The sequence below is a fragment of the Lissotriton vulgaris genome, chromosome 7 (assembly GCF_964263255.1).
Source record: "Lissotriton vulgaris chromosome 7, aLisVul1.2, whole genome shotgun sequence".
Lineage (NCBI taxonomy): Eukaryota > Metazoa > Chordata > Amphibia > Caudata > Salamandridae > Lissotriton > Lissotriton vulgaris.
In genome coordinates this window covers 1,739,504,303-1,739,517,282 of record NC_141695.1, presented here as the reverse complement: position 1 = coordinate 1,739,517,282, position 12,980 = coordinate 1,739,504,303, and the positions used below count along the sequence as shown (strand labels likewise).

Below are 12,980 nucleotides of genomic sequence, written 5' to 3'. Positions count from 1 at the left end.
TTGATTGGAATAAAGTGGTAACTCTTAAAACATTTAATTTAAAAAGAAACAACATGAGGGGGTATATTTTGCCATAGAAAGTATGATTAGTGCTGCAGAATGAAAAATTAGGGCACATTTTGAGTGACTTCTCAAATCCTTTTCTATTTCATTAAAACATTCTGACATGCAGTCTCCCAAAATGGCCACCAGAGACAAAAGAGCCCAAATATAGCCCAAATATCACCCAGATGTAGCCCAAGTATAGCCCAATGACAGAATGTCCCAGAGTGTTCTAAAGAACAACTAGAGCGCTAACAGTCCTACTTATTACAAAGGTATAGCACACCTGGAGCCATCGTGATGGGAATAAAGTGGTAACTCTTAAAACATTTAATTTAAAAAGGAACAAAATGAGGGGGTATATTTTGCCATATGAATTATGATTAGTGCTGCAGAAAGAAAAATTAGGGCACATTTTGAGTGACTTCTCAAACCCTCTTCAATTTCATTAAAAAATTCTGACATAGTCTCGCAAGATGGCCACCAGAGACAAAAGAGCCTAAATGTAGCCCAAATATCACCCAGATGTACCCCAAGTATAGCCCAATGACAGAATGTCCCAGAGTGTTCTAAAGAACAACTAGAGCGCTAACAGTCTTACTTATGACAAAAGTATGGCACACCAGAAGCCATCTTGATTGGAATGAAGTGGTAAGTCTGAAAACACTCAATTTAAAAAGGAACAACATGAGGGGGTTAATTTTGCCATAGAAAGTATGATTAGTGCTTCAGAAAGAAAAATTAGGGATCATTTTGAGTGACTTCTCAAATCCTCTTCTATTTCATTAAAAAAATTCTGACATGCAGACTGAAACATGCACTTTGAATACCAGCAGCAGACGTCCCTGGTGAGCAGTAGCTTTACTACAGTGATCTAATGTGCAACTAGAGTGCTAACATTCAGAATTTATGGCAAATGTGTGACACATCTGAATGCCTTCTTGATGGAACCAAAGTAAACAAGCATTGAAAATGCAATAGATCTCGCCCTCATTTAAGTCAAAGCCATTCTGTTTGTAATGAGGTGGCTTTTTAGCTTTGCTTTTATTAGTGTTTTTTCAACTTTCATGTAAATAACGCACCGTTTTCACCAAATCGACTTTGCCCAAGCACACCCTTCCCTTCGGCCAACAAATCCCAAACATTCGGCACACCTGCCGATCCACTCTCCCTACAGCTCACCCAAGCCCCGTCCCTCTAGCGCAACTGGAACACCCCAAATTCACCTTCTCCATGCGCACCAAAAACTCCCATTGAATAACATGACAATTCGCTACTCCGCACAAAAATTGCTCTCTAAAGCACTTCCACTGCTCCGATCCGCTTCAAACTTGGCTGGACACTAGTTCCAGCGATTCCCTAACATCTCACCAAAAATCAGCCCAATCCATCCACTGGAACGGGGACGAATTTCAACCCGAATACGCGCCCCCCGCAAACACAAAAAAAAGCCATAAAACGGCCAAATCTCGACCAAAAACCGCCAAAATCCCTCAAAACCTTGCCAACACCAATACGCACGAAACTGAACCGGCCCCTCAGCCCTAGGCTCCGGGAACCCTACTTAATTGACCCAAAAGCCCTAAAAAAGCAACATAATACACACGAAAACGCCCTAACAACCCTAAAATGCATATAAGTATATGTATGCATGCATTTATGTTTGTATTTATATGTAGATATACAGATGATATATGTTTATATATGTATGTATATATATATATTCACTGAAAAAACCATAGGCTATAGACCATATATAGTTAGGAATTAGCATTTACAAAACCTTGAAAATTCACTGAAAAAACCGTAGGTTATAGACCATATATAGTTAGGAATTAGCATTTACAAAACCTTGAAAATTCACTGAAAAAACCATAGGTTATAGACCATATATAGTTAGGAATTCGCATTTACAAAACCTTATTTTACTCACACAAAACCATTGAAATTCCATATATAGTTAGTTGCACTAACTATATATCGCGCACCCGCAATCCACTGCTGGTGATGTCACATATTACATCATTCATGACATGGTCAGTGACATCACTGATGACATCACTGATGACATCTCAAATGACATCACTGATGACATCACTGATGACAACATCCAGTGACTGTATGTTTCTGTAAAGTTAAAATATGTCTTACATATTGAAGAATGAGTGGATGTATAAGTGTCTGGATGAAGGATTTAGTAGGTGCATGACTGACTGTATGAGTGAGTGATTAAATGTGTTAGTGACTAAACTGTCTTAATTTGTGCATCATTATGTCTGTTGTTCTGTAAACTGTTGCATGTGTTGATAAGTAGCTATATGAGTAACTATATGGGTTATTGATTGGTTGCCCAAGTATTTGTGTGGGATACTGAGTGTGTGTGTGGGTGGCTGGGAGGTGTATGACTCTGTGCATAGATGTGTGAGCAGTTGATTCACTAGATGTATGGTTTCAAAAGTGCATGTGGAAACAGCTGTATGGGCGGTTGACTGTGTGCATGAGTGTATTGGTGAGTGAATGGATATCTCAGTGCTACATGTCAAAGTAAGTACATATGTAAAACACAGTACATGTGAGAGTTGACATATATAAATAACTGTGCATAAGAGCCAGTGAATGTGTGAGTGGCTGTATGGATCATTGTGAACTTGTATCAGGGATTGTATAAGAGAGTTAATATGTGTTAGTATATGTTTGAATAAGTAAAGTTTGTATAACTGTATAGTTGAGGAAATGGAGGTGTGATTGATTCTTTGATTGACTGACTAGGTGTGTGAGTAACTCCATGGATGAGTGACAGTCTGTGAGTGTCTGTTTACACTGATTGTATCTAAGGTTATATTAGAGTCTGAAGAGGTTCATCGTATTATCACATGAATGATATCATCAGTGATGTGATCAGTAATGTCAAATGAGATGTCATCAGTGATGTCATCAGTGATGTCATTTGAGATGTCATCAGTGATGTCATTTGAGATGTCATCAGTGATGTCATCAGTGATGTCACTGACCATGTCATGAATGATGTAATATGTGACATCATCAGCAGTGGATTGCGGGTGCGCGATATATAGTTAGTGCAACTAACTATATATGGAATTTCAATGGTTTTGTGTGAGTAAAATAAGGTTTTGTAAATGCGAATTCCTAACTATATATGGTCTATAACCTATGGTTTTTTCAGTGAATATATATATATATATATATATATATATATATATATATATATCTACGGTTAGTGCTCTCTATTCTATTCAAGCATGTGAATCTATGAAAGACACCCCTAATACTGGAGAAGAACAATTGTTACTTACCTGTAAATAGGTGGTTCTCCAGTATTGGTATCTTTCATAGATTCACATGCGACCCACCCTCCTCCCCTCAGAGGCTCTCTTCTCCTCATGCACTCTGGTTCTCTTTGGTGCTACGAAAATCTGAGTGCCTGAGCTTCTGAGGAGAAGGTTCTAGAGGTTCTCTTCCAGGGGATCCTCATCAAAGTCAAAAGCATTAGAATATTCCCGCCCATGTGCGGGACCCCGGAAACAATATATTATATGTTCCTCCAGATCATCTGCAAACACCAGAAGTCCTGTCCAGAAATCTCCTCCACGTCGGTCAGAGGTTTCTGCTCCTGAGGTGAGGCTGTCCCCTAGATGGAATGCGCCACTGCAAAATTGGCAGGACTCAGGGGCTACGGAACGCCTTCAGCAGTATGTCAGCCCGGAACATAGATCTCTGCTGCAAAGGCTGGTTGCTGAGGTAGACAGAGTCAGTCCCCCCAGACAACAGGCAGCACGTTCACCTGAAAGGAGGCCAGAAAGATCTCGTTCTCCAAGAAGAGAGGAACGTCCAAGAAGATCTCGTTCTCCTAGGAGAGAGGAACTTTATGGCAAGGCTTCATACAGCAGGTCTCTTGGAAAATACATATCCCAAAAGACTCAATAAAGATGTTCCAGTCTGGGAGTTCTAAATTTCTGGAGATGCCCGCTATATTCCAACTAACAATCCTCAAGTCACTATTGAATATGACTTGCCCTCCATAGGGTCGAAGTGTGGGCATACTTCGCCCAGAACAGGGATCCATTAGAAGGCCCTCCGACACCGCCAGAGCGCAATGCTTAATAGGAAGGGAGTAATCCAGTGTAACCCCATGCGGAACACCAGGAGAAGGGAGGGTAGAGAGTTCAGGAGGTAGGAAGGACCCAAATGTATCGCCAGGCGGTATCCTATTACAACTCCCAGATGTAACGGCTACAACAGGTAGCGTCTTGGCAGGATGGTAGGTGTCAAGTCAACACCCCCACCCTGGCCATTAGGGGTTTGGGGCTATATTCCGTGTAAACGATCTTTGGGGAGGGAAGTCATGATGGAAATGCCCGTTGTCCCTTCCGCCCAAATTGGAGGGCTGGCAAGCCATGAGTTTGCTAAATGGGGATTAAAGTAGCTAAGGTCGCAAATGCTAATACCTGAGCTACCTTCGCTGAAGTATTGATTACAAATAAAGCTAGCTACCCTGGCATCTTTAAAGTTAACCAGAATACAATCTCTCCTTAAGTCCTTAGGCCTAGTGCCAACCCAGCTAACCCGTCTCACATGGAGAATTCGGCCATCCAATGTACTGGGCAGAGGTCTGTTTTCCCTAAGCCAAAACATGGTTTTGTTTTTCAGTTTGTTGTAAGATTCGTGTTTACCCAACTGAAGCAAGGGGCCCCCAGTAAGTACGGCTACAAAAGGCTGACATGGGGAATGATAGTAGCTTCCCTCTCTTCCACTCTCTGTGATTTAGAAGGGGTAATTGAATTACCAGTTTTAACCCCATTGCCTCCCTTACTGTTATTAAAACTCTTGCTTAGGGCAGGACGACTATTGCCGGGACCTGTAGACCCTTTGGCCAACGTTAAGGTGTTGTTACAGTTAGTTGGGGCTTAAAGGCACGGCGCCAAGTTTTTCAGTTGTTACTATGCAGCCTATCTAGGCTAAATCTACCTCTATGATCCTGCCTGTTTTAACCTTTGAAAATAAAGGTTGTGTGTTTCAAAGAAACCCAGGGCAGTGTTTCTTCTTTACATTATCATATAATGTAATATATATGTCTTTATTTAGCAAATGTAAAAGTGTTACATGCAATAATGGCAGTGTTTTTTATTTAGCCTAGTATGGTGTATTTCAGGCTGCATATGTATGTGTATATGCATATTATCTTTATACATATATATGGGTTTTTTATGTGTATTTATATATATATATATATATATATATATATATATATATATATATATATATATAGATATATATATATATATATATATATATAGATATATGCATATTATTGGCTATTGCTCCGGGGTCCCGCACGTAGGCGTGACTATTAAGTGCTTATGACTTTGATGAGTATACCCCTGGAAGAGAACTAGGATTACAGGTAAGTAACTTATCCTTTTAGTGCTGCCAGGTCATCTAGAATGTCGGATATGGTTGAGGAGAAATGAGTCGCTAGGTTGTCTACCGAGATGCACTGAGGGGGTAGGGGGAGGTCAGACACACAGCGTGCTGTCAGTTTCTCATGATCAATGTTCTTAGTGTCTCTAACCCATCTTTTGGGAATCAATGTTTTCTGGGTGCTCGGCAGGAGGAAGGTGATGGCGTGGTGGTCAGACCAATCGGAGGGTTCACTAGTGAGAAGTTTGACCGCTGATTCCTTAGCAATGATCCAGGCTAGAGTGGCGCCTTTCGAATGAGTAGGGAGGGAGCAGGCTTGGGAAAGGGCTTGATCGGCCAAGAAGTCTTTGATGGCATTGACCTGAGGGTCCTTAGGATCGCTCCAATGTAGGTTAAAGTTGCATAGGAAAATGTCATTAGAGTTTGGAGAAACCTTGGCTGTGATGATTTCCATGAGGAGGTCCGTAAAGGAGTCGTTCTTGCCTGGGGGTGGTAAAAGATGTGAAGTTTGCACAGCTGAGACTTGTTGGAGATGGAGAGCGCGTGATATTCGCAGGAGTCTGTGGGGTCCACTGGCAGTTCTGTAACAATGAGGTTGGAGCTGTGGATACAGGCAACACCACCCCCTCTTTTCTTAGGGTGCCTACCCAACCTTACGATGTTATAGTTGGGCGGGACTAAGAGGTCAAGGTAGGGCGATGAGGAATCCTTGAGCAAGGATTCAGTCAAGATCGCTAGGTCCAACTTATGACTCAGAATGAGGTCGGCCACCGATATCGGAAAAATTCAGGGCGTGTCCCCTGCGGCCGATTAGCAACATGGAGGACTGGAGCAGTTGCTAGTCAGACACTCCAAAGTGGGCATGTCAGTTTGGCCGACTGTCTTACAATTGTCAGCCTGACATGCACACTTTGAAGCTCTCCAAAAGCTGGGTGGAGAGCAACAATAGGCCTGAAGGGGCATCTGTAGGAAAGTGCCCTTTTTTCTATGGTCACCCCCATTTTTTTCCAGGCCTCTATGGCAATCTTTACAGCGCTGTACTGGATTCCAGCTATCCAGGTCCCCAGTGCCAGATCTCTTTCCCTAAACTGTACAACGGTTACCACAGCTGGCAACACCTTTAGCACCTCCTGGTATCCTGGGCAAGGAGGCTAAAGAGGGTCCCTAAGGGCTATGGCATTCATTGTGCCACCCTAATGGACCCTTCAGCACCAACACGCAAACTGCCATTGCAGTCTGCGTGCCACGGTGCAGAAAAAAAGGAAGACACGTTTTAGTACACCGTCTGTGTGCCATGCCTGCAGACATTGCGTGAGGGATAGGTAAGTCACCTCTTCAGCAGGCCCTAAGTCAGGGTGCACTATACTACGTGTGGACATTTGAGCACGAGCAGATATGACCCTGTGATGTCCAAGTCGATTCTTAGATATTACAACTGGACAGGGAAGACATTTTGAGAACATGTGCTGGACAGGTGCTGGATGCTGATGTTTATGAGATCTCCTTCTAAACGACTGCTTCACTGAAACCTACTGACTTTTAGTGCACTGCCAGACTGCCTGACTGGTGAACCAGTGTACCACCACAGATCGGTTTCTAGCCCCCTGTAGGTGAGAGCCCGCGCTCTCAGAGGGCAGAAACAATGCCTGCTCTGGCCAGAGGTGTGGTCATGTGCTCCAAGCAGGATGACTAAGTGATCAACATATCCAGATAGGCGGCTTCAAAGGCCTCTGTCGACTTTGATAAGTAACCCAAGGCTTCACCAGACAGGAAAAATACTAAACCCTGCCCTAGGCTCATTTGCAAGGAGTGTTCGCCTCTCAGGCTAGTTCCACCCCTAAGGTGGGCTACCTGATGTGGACATTTCTATTAGAATTTTACCATCTTAGTTTTAGTAGAATTAGGCTATGCGAACTTCCCACACAAAGTGGTCATATACATGGAATAGACACCCTGGAGGTAAGTAGCCCATTAGCACCTACCTGTCTCTCCCCTTAAACACCCCAACACCCCTAAAACGAGTAATTAGGTGGCACCCCTCATACCAGGAACTCCGATTCAGATCAAGATGAAAGGACAAAACAGAGCTGCAGGAAAAGCGAGAACTGAAGACTTGCTTTGGACTTTTGGAGGCAAACACTGCCTGCCTGCACCAGTATCAATAATCGTGACCAGTGACATCGTCCTGCAGCTGACCTGCTTCAAAGAACCCCGGCAGATCGCCAGCCCTTCACAAATTGCCAGCAATCTCCCTTGGAGCAGAGGAGCTACTCCCCTGCAGTCCGCAGGCACCTAAACACAGTTCGATTTACCGAGACGCCACTCCTCAGCCAGCCTGACGTAGCAGCCTCCCAGGAAGAGGACCCCTTGTTCCTGAAGGTCACATCTGTCCTCCCACCAAGTGAGAGGATACCAGGACCAACCAGAGCCACACAGGACCAATACCTGTGGTACCGGACCCCTTGCAACAAACAAATCCCGTGAGAGTCCAATCCGGACTCCAACTACACAGAGGCAGAGCAGGCATCGAGGGACATCAGCACAGCAGAGACCCACTTCCAAAGTGGCACAGCAGTCCTCATTTTTGCACCATCAACCGGAGAGATCAACAACTGCAAGGCCCTAGGATGCACAGAGCCCAGCTGACCTTTCTACCCTTGTGACCTGACACCCCTACCTCGATGGGAGCACCAGGACTTGTCCCTAAGTCCCCCTCTGCAGCCTGTTTTAGGTGCCCACCCCCTTTTTAGGGCTCGCCTGCTGTGCGCATAGCTGGCAAGCTCTAGAGGGGCTTAAATAAGCTTTACCTAGACTGGCGATTTGATGCTGTGCCCGTGCGCTTATAGGTCAATGCGCAAGCGCATTGACCTAAAATGCTCGTGCACATCATCAAATCGCCAGAGAATCGCCAGCAGCACTCCTCCCCTGCTGCTTCACACCCTCATGCCGCTCTCCCCGCTCCGCCCCCTCCCCTGCCCGCCGTGTCGCATTTCTCATCCCCCCTCCCCACAGCAATGCCCTCAGCCGGCCGTACTTTCACTTTGACGGCCGTGTTTCTCCTTGTCTCTCCTTGTCTCATTTTTCTTCGTAGCCCGTACGTTTAATGAAGTGAAACCCTGTATTTGTGATGCTGTGTTATATTCTGCTACCGCCACTCAACCCCGTTACGGTCGTGCCAAATGATGCTACTTTTTTTCGTTGCAATTACTCCAATAAGCAATTTTAAAGACCCCGGTATTCAGCGGCTTGCGTTTTTTTCCCCTTTGGCTTCAACTTTGCCACCGCGTGTCTTTGCTGCCTTCTATCCTGGCACTTGACTTAATCTTCCAGCTGATTGTTGTGGGTCTGAATAGCAGTGTGGCTTCGAGCCGTTTGCTAATAACTTCTTATCTCCAGCTTGCATTCCTTCGGAGTTGTTTTATGGGGGTTTTGTTTTAGAAACGCAGCTCGGACGGTTACATTTTAACCCTTCCTGCCCACCAACTGCTGGAGCAAATTACCCATCTTTTTCCACTGAACCATTTATCAGGTCCATTCTGTTGTTCGTTACTACATCTGCTGTTTCCGAAGAAAGCTTGTTTAGCAGAAGTCTTTTAGTTACTAGTGGTCAGTGATTAAAATAGCGTAGGGCAAGTCAACGTTTTTCCCCCTCTTATTAATCGTTGTGGCTTGTATTATCTCCCTGAATGTAATGTATTGCTGGTTTTGACTCACTTAATTCCACAGATATAATTATCACCACGGTTAAACGTTGAGTTTGTGGTGAGCTTGCCTTGAAACACTGTACTTGTCCCATGGTTCTCACTTCTCGTCTGACCAGTATTCTTTTCTCTGCTTAGTTTTCTACAGCAAACGTTGCATGTAGTTTCCTGCTCAAATATTTTTTTCCTTTGAGTGTAGTAGGGTCATTGCTTGATTTTAAATCTTGTACTGTGTTGTGGGTGCTTAACTCATTGTAGTTATCAATGGCGTGATTTGTGTCAACATGACACCCTGCCTGTGCGGTAAATTAGTTCTCGAATACCGTCACATTTGTTGGATTCCACATTTAGGAATAGTGCATTCAGCTCGGTTGAAATAACGATCTCCTGAGCATGTGCTGGTGCGATCTACTTTCGCACCTCAATGTGAACTGTCATTTTGCTTCCCTAATGAGTTCGCCATTCTATCCACTGCCACTGGAGTGGCGACCCTGCTAATCCTTTTGTGTAGCAATGCAAGGGCCTAATGCACATATGTGCCGAACTTGATTCTCTTGCACCTCCCAGATTTAGGCAAATTTAATGCCATCTTCCAGGGAAACATTTTTGAGAATGAAACTGAAAATCAAAAAAAAATCAAGCTTTGGTAAAGCCAATAGGTCGCTTCTTTGCGCCCTATGCATTTGATGATGCCTTTTGGAAATACTATGCATCATGGCCAAAAAAAGGCAACATGACACTGCGACTTTGTTAAGTTTGTGAAAACGCATGTTTCACTATGCCAGCCAGTGCCTACAGAATAACTTCAGAGCTGTCATATTTCATGGTTTTTTATTTACCATGCCAACTCTGAACAGTAATCAAAAAAATTAAAAACGTGTGAATGTGCTTTTATTGTTGTTGTTTTTGTTTGGTTTAAGATCAATGGCCCAGCAGCAATTTGCTGCCTGCTGCTCCCAAAAAATAAAATCTAAATAAGACTGGTGGCTGGTTAAGCAACTGGGAATGGGCAGGAAGAGAATAAATCCGCTCTCAAAGGAGATCAACGTGGGGGGGGGGGGGGGGGGGGGAGGGGGGGAAGAAGTGAGTGCATGAGATGTGTCCACCTGAATTAAAATTCGGAGTAGTTGGCAAATTGCACTTCCACAAGGGTGGCGTTCCTGCCTGTACGCAGCACACGGACCACAATTATTCACAAACACTGCACAGTAATACTGGTCAGTTAGATCTGTTCCAATTGTTAGTACCAATTCCCCGAAGTTAAACTTGAATGTACATTTTTTTTTAATCACTTGAAGTATTACCACCACCATGTGGTAAGGGCATTACCCCAGCCAGTTTGGGAGCCCTGATGAATCTGTGCTAGCTACCTGCCATCAGTTGTGGAAGCTTTTTTTATATGTGCAATTTGACAGACAGATTTTTGATTATTTAATGATTTTTCTAATGAATATAGAAGCAACTGATTAATTAATGTTGCACACTTTTAGCTAGTGGATGTTGAGGGAGCCACCACCACATCCACCACCTCATCCACCACCTCATCCACCACCTCATCCACCACCTCATCCACCAACGCATCCACCACAACCACCATATCCACAACCACCACATCCACCACCACCACATCCACCACAACACCACCACATCCACCATCACCACCACCACATCCACCATCACCACCACATTTAACATCACATCCACCACATCCACCACCACATCCACCACATCCACCATCACATCCATCACCTTCACATCCACCATGACATCCACCACCACATCCACCACCATATGCACCACTTCCACCGCATCCACCACCACCACCGCATCCACCACCACCACCACATCCACCACCACCACATCCATCACCGCATCCACCACCTCATCCACCACCTCATCCACCACCGCATCCACCACCACCACATCCACCACCGCATCCAACACCGCATCCACCACACCCACCACCATCACTTCCACCACCACATCCACCACCACTTTCACCACATCCACTACCACCACATCCTTTGCAAAAGTTAAAACTATTGACATTGTATCTGACAAAGCTATTAATTTTGCTACTTTCAAAAACAACACAAATAAAAAAAGTGTCATTTACAATACCAATAGCTCAAACTTTCCTAATGCGAGACCTATTGCATTTCCAATGCTTGTTTCCTATTGGTGTAGCGCGCCCACCTACCAACCTAATCAGCACCACTGAACCGGAACGCCATGGCAGGTAACAAGTAACTGCTGGTGGTACTTTTGACATTGGCCAACTACGACTAAGTCCCGAAGGACACCCTCAGAAAACGACCGTAAAGAACGGATATGCCTGCGGGGCGTGGCTTGGACGGCAATGTGGACGGTCGTCTAAGTCCACTCGCTCCGCACCCCTGAGGCCAACTATGGCGATAACAACCAGCCAAACAAGTCTGATCTCACATCAGAACCAAGAAACAAGCATGGGAAGAGCGAGGCTACATGAGGAGCCGAGAAGCGTTTGAGGAAAGCTACGCTAAAACGGAGATTTTACACCCGCAAGCCCCACGGACCCAGAAAAAAACAACGGACAAAATGGCGCCCAGAGGGTAGGAAAGAGATATTTTCCTACAGACACCAGAGCGAGCAAACACAACGAAGAAGGAGAAGAGGTGAGCTAAGCGCCTACGGCTACCCCCCCCCCCCCCCCCACCCCCCGGTACATGCCCAGCCGAGCAGAGGCTCTCAAGCGCGTCTGGCAGCCGAACGCGATAGTGGGGAAGGCGGCGAGCAAACAAAAAGAGCATCTGAGGCGGGCGGAAGCTCAGAGTGGACCTCCCGAAGGTTTGAAGGGGGTTTTTAAAGCAGCGGGGGGGCTTCCAAGCGAGTACCGATCACCGCTCGGAAGACCAACGAAAGCGAAACCTAACTCCGCGCATGGGCGCCGCCATCACCGGAAACCACGACATAAGACAATAACAACCAACAGGAAACGGAAGTCTAACAAGCGGAAATGGGAGCGCAAAGGTAAACATTCAACGCTGGGTAACTCTCGGCAGCCGGGCGCTTAGCGAAAAGGGGAAACGTGAGCAGTGAATCTCCGAGAGGCGAAAGTGGAACTAAGAGGAGGCTGACACCGCTGCACGTGCACGCCAGGAAAGATACTCTGGGCCAGCCAGCGAGCCAGCGAGGTCATACAGTCCAAACGAGACACAATCAAAGCCACTACCGCCCAACTTCTGAAGGAGGCAATCAGAGAGCAGAGCAACACCCAATGCTGGGGAACGTGTGGGGGTTTCGAAGAGCCCTGACCCCCACCGCAAGGGGGGGACCCGACTAATACCCTAAAAAGAAGAGAGGCGAAGGAAGAGCCTTGAAGGGGCAGACACCAGGGCACGAACTCGCCTGTTCTAAGTTTACCTGCCGAGTGGAGCCAACAAAGCCAACGGCCAAGCGAGCCAAGGCCATAACCACTACCACCCTCAACCAGAGAAGGCGAGCACAAGGCTGTAATAACTGAGGCGGAAACAAACGAACCAACAAAAGTCACTCATAAAAAGCAGCCGGGCCAAGCTGCGAACGAGACAAAGCACACGCTGGCAGGGGCAAAAGCCAAGACAAGAACCAGTCACATTAGAGAACCAAGTCGGTACAGAACCCACACAATTGCCCCGACCTTAAAAGTAACCCCAACCAGCAATCTAACATCAGCGCAGAAAGAGGGGCGCCTTGGCAGCATCCTGTCGAGAAGAGGCATCTGCCAATGGCAAACAACGAAGGCAAAGTAGCGGGGGACTTAAGAAAAGTAAAGAAGGA

General features: G+C 45.6%; 1 protein-coding gene across 2 annotated transcripts in view; it reads right to left on the bottom strand.

Annotated features, from left to right (window-relative positions):
- Positions 1–12,980, bottom strand: part of LOC147706533 (glutathione S-transferase kappa 1-like) — a 97,793-nt gene that overhangs the window by 44,433 nt on the left and 40,380 nt on the right. The window lies entirely within an intron of this gene.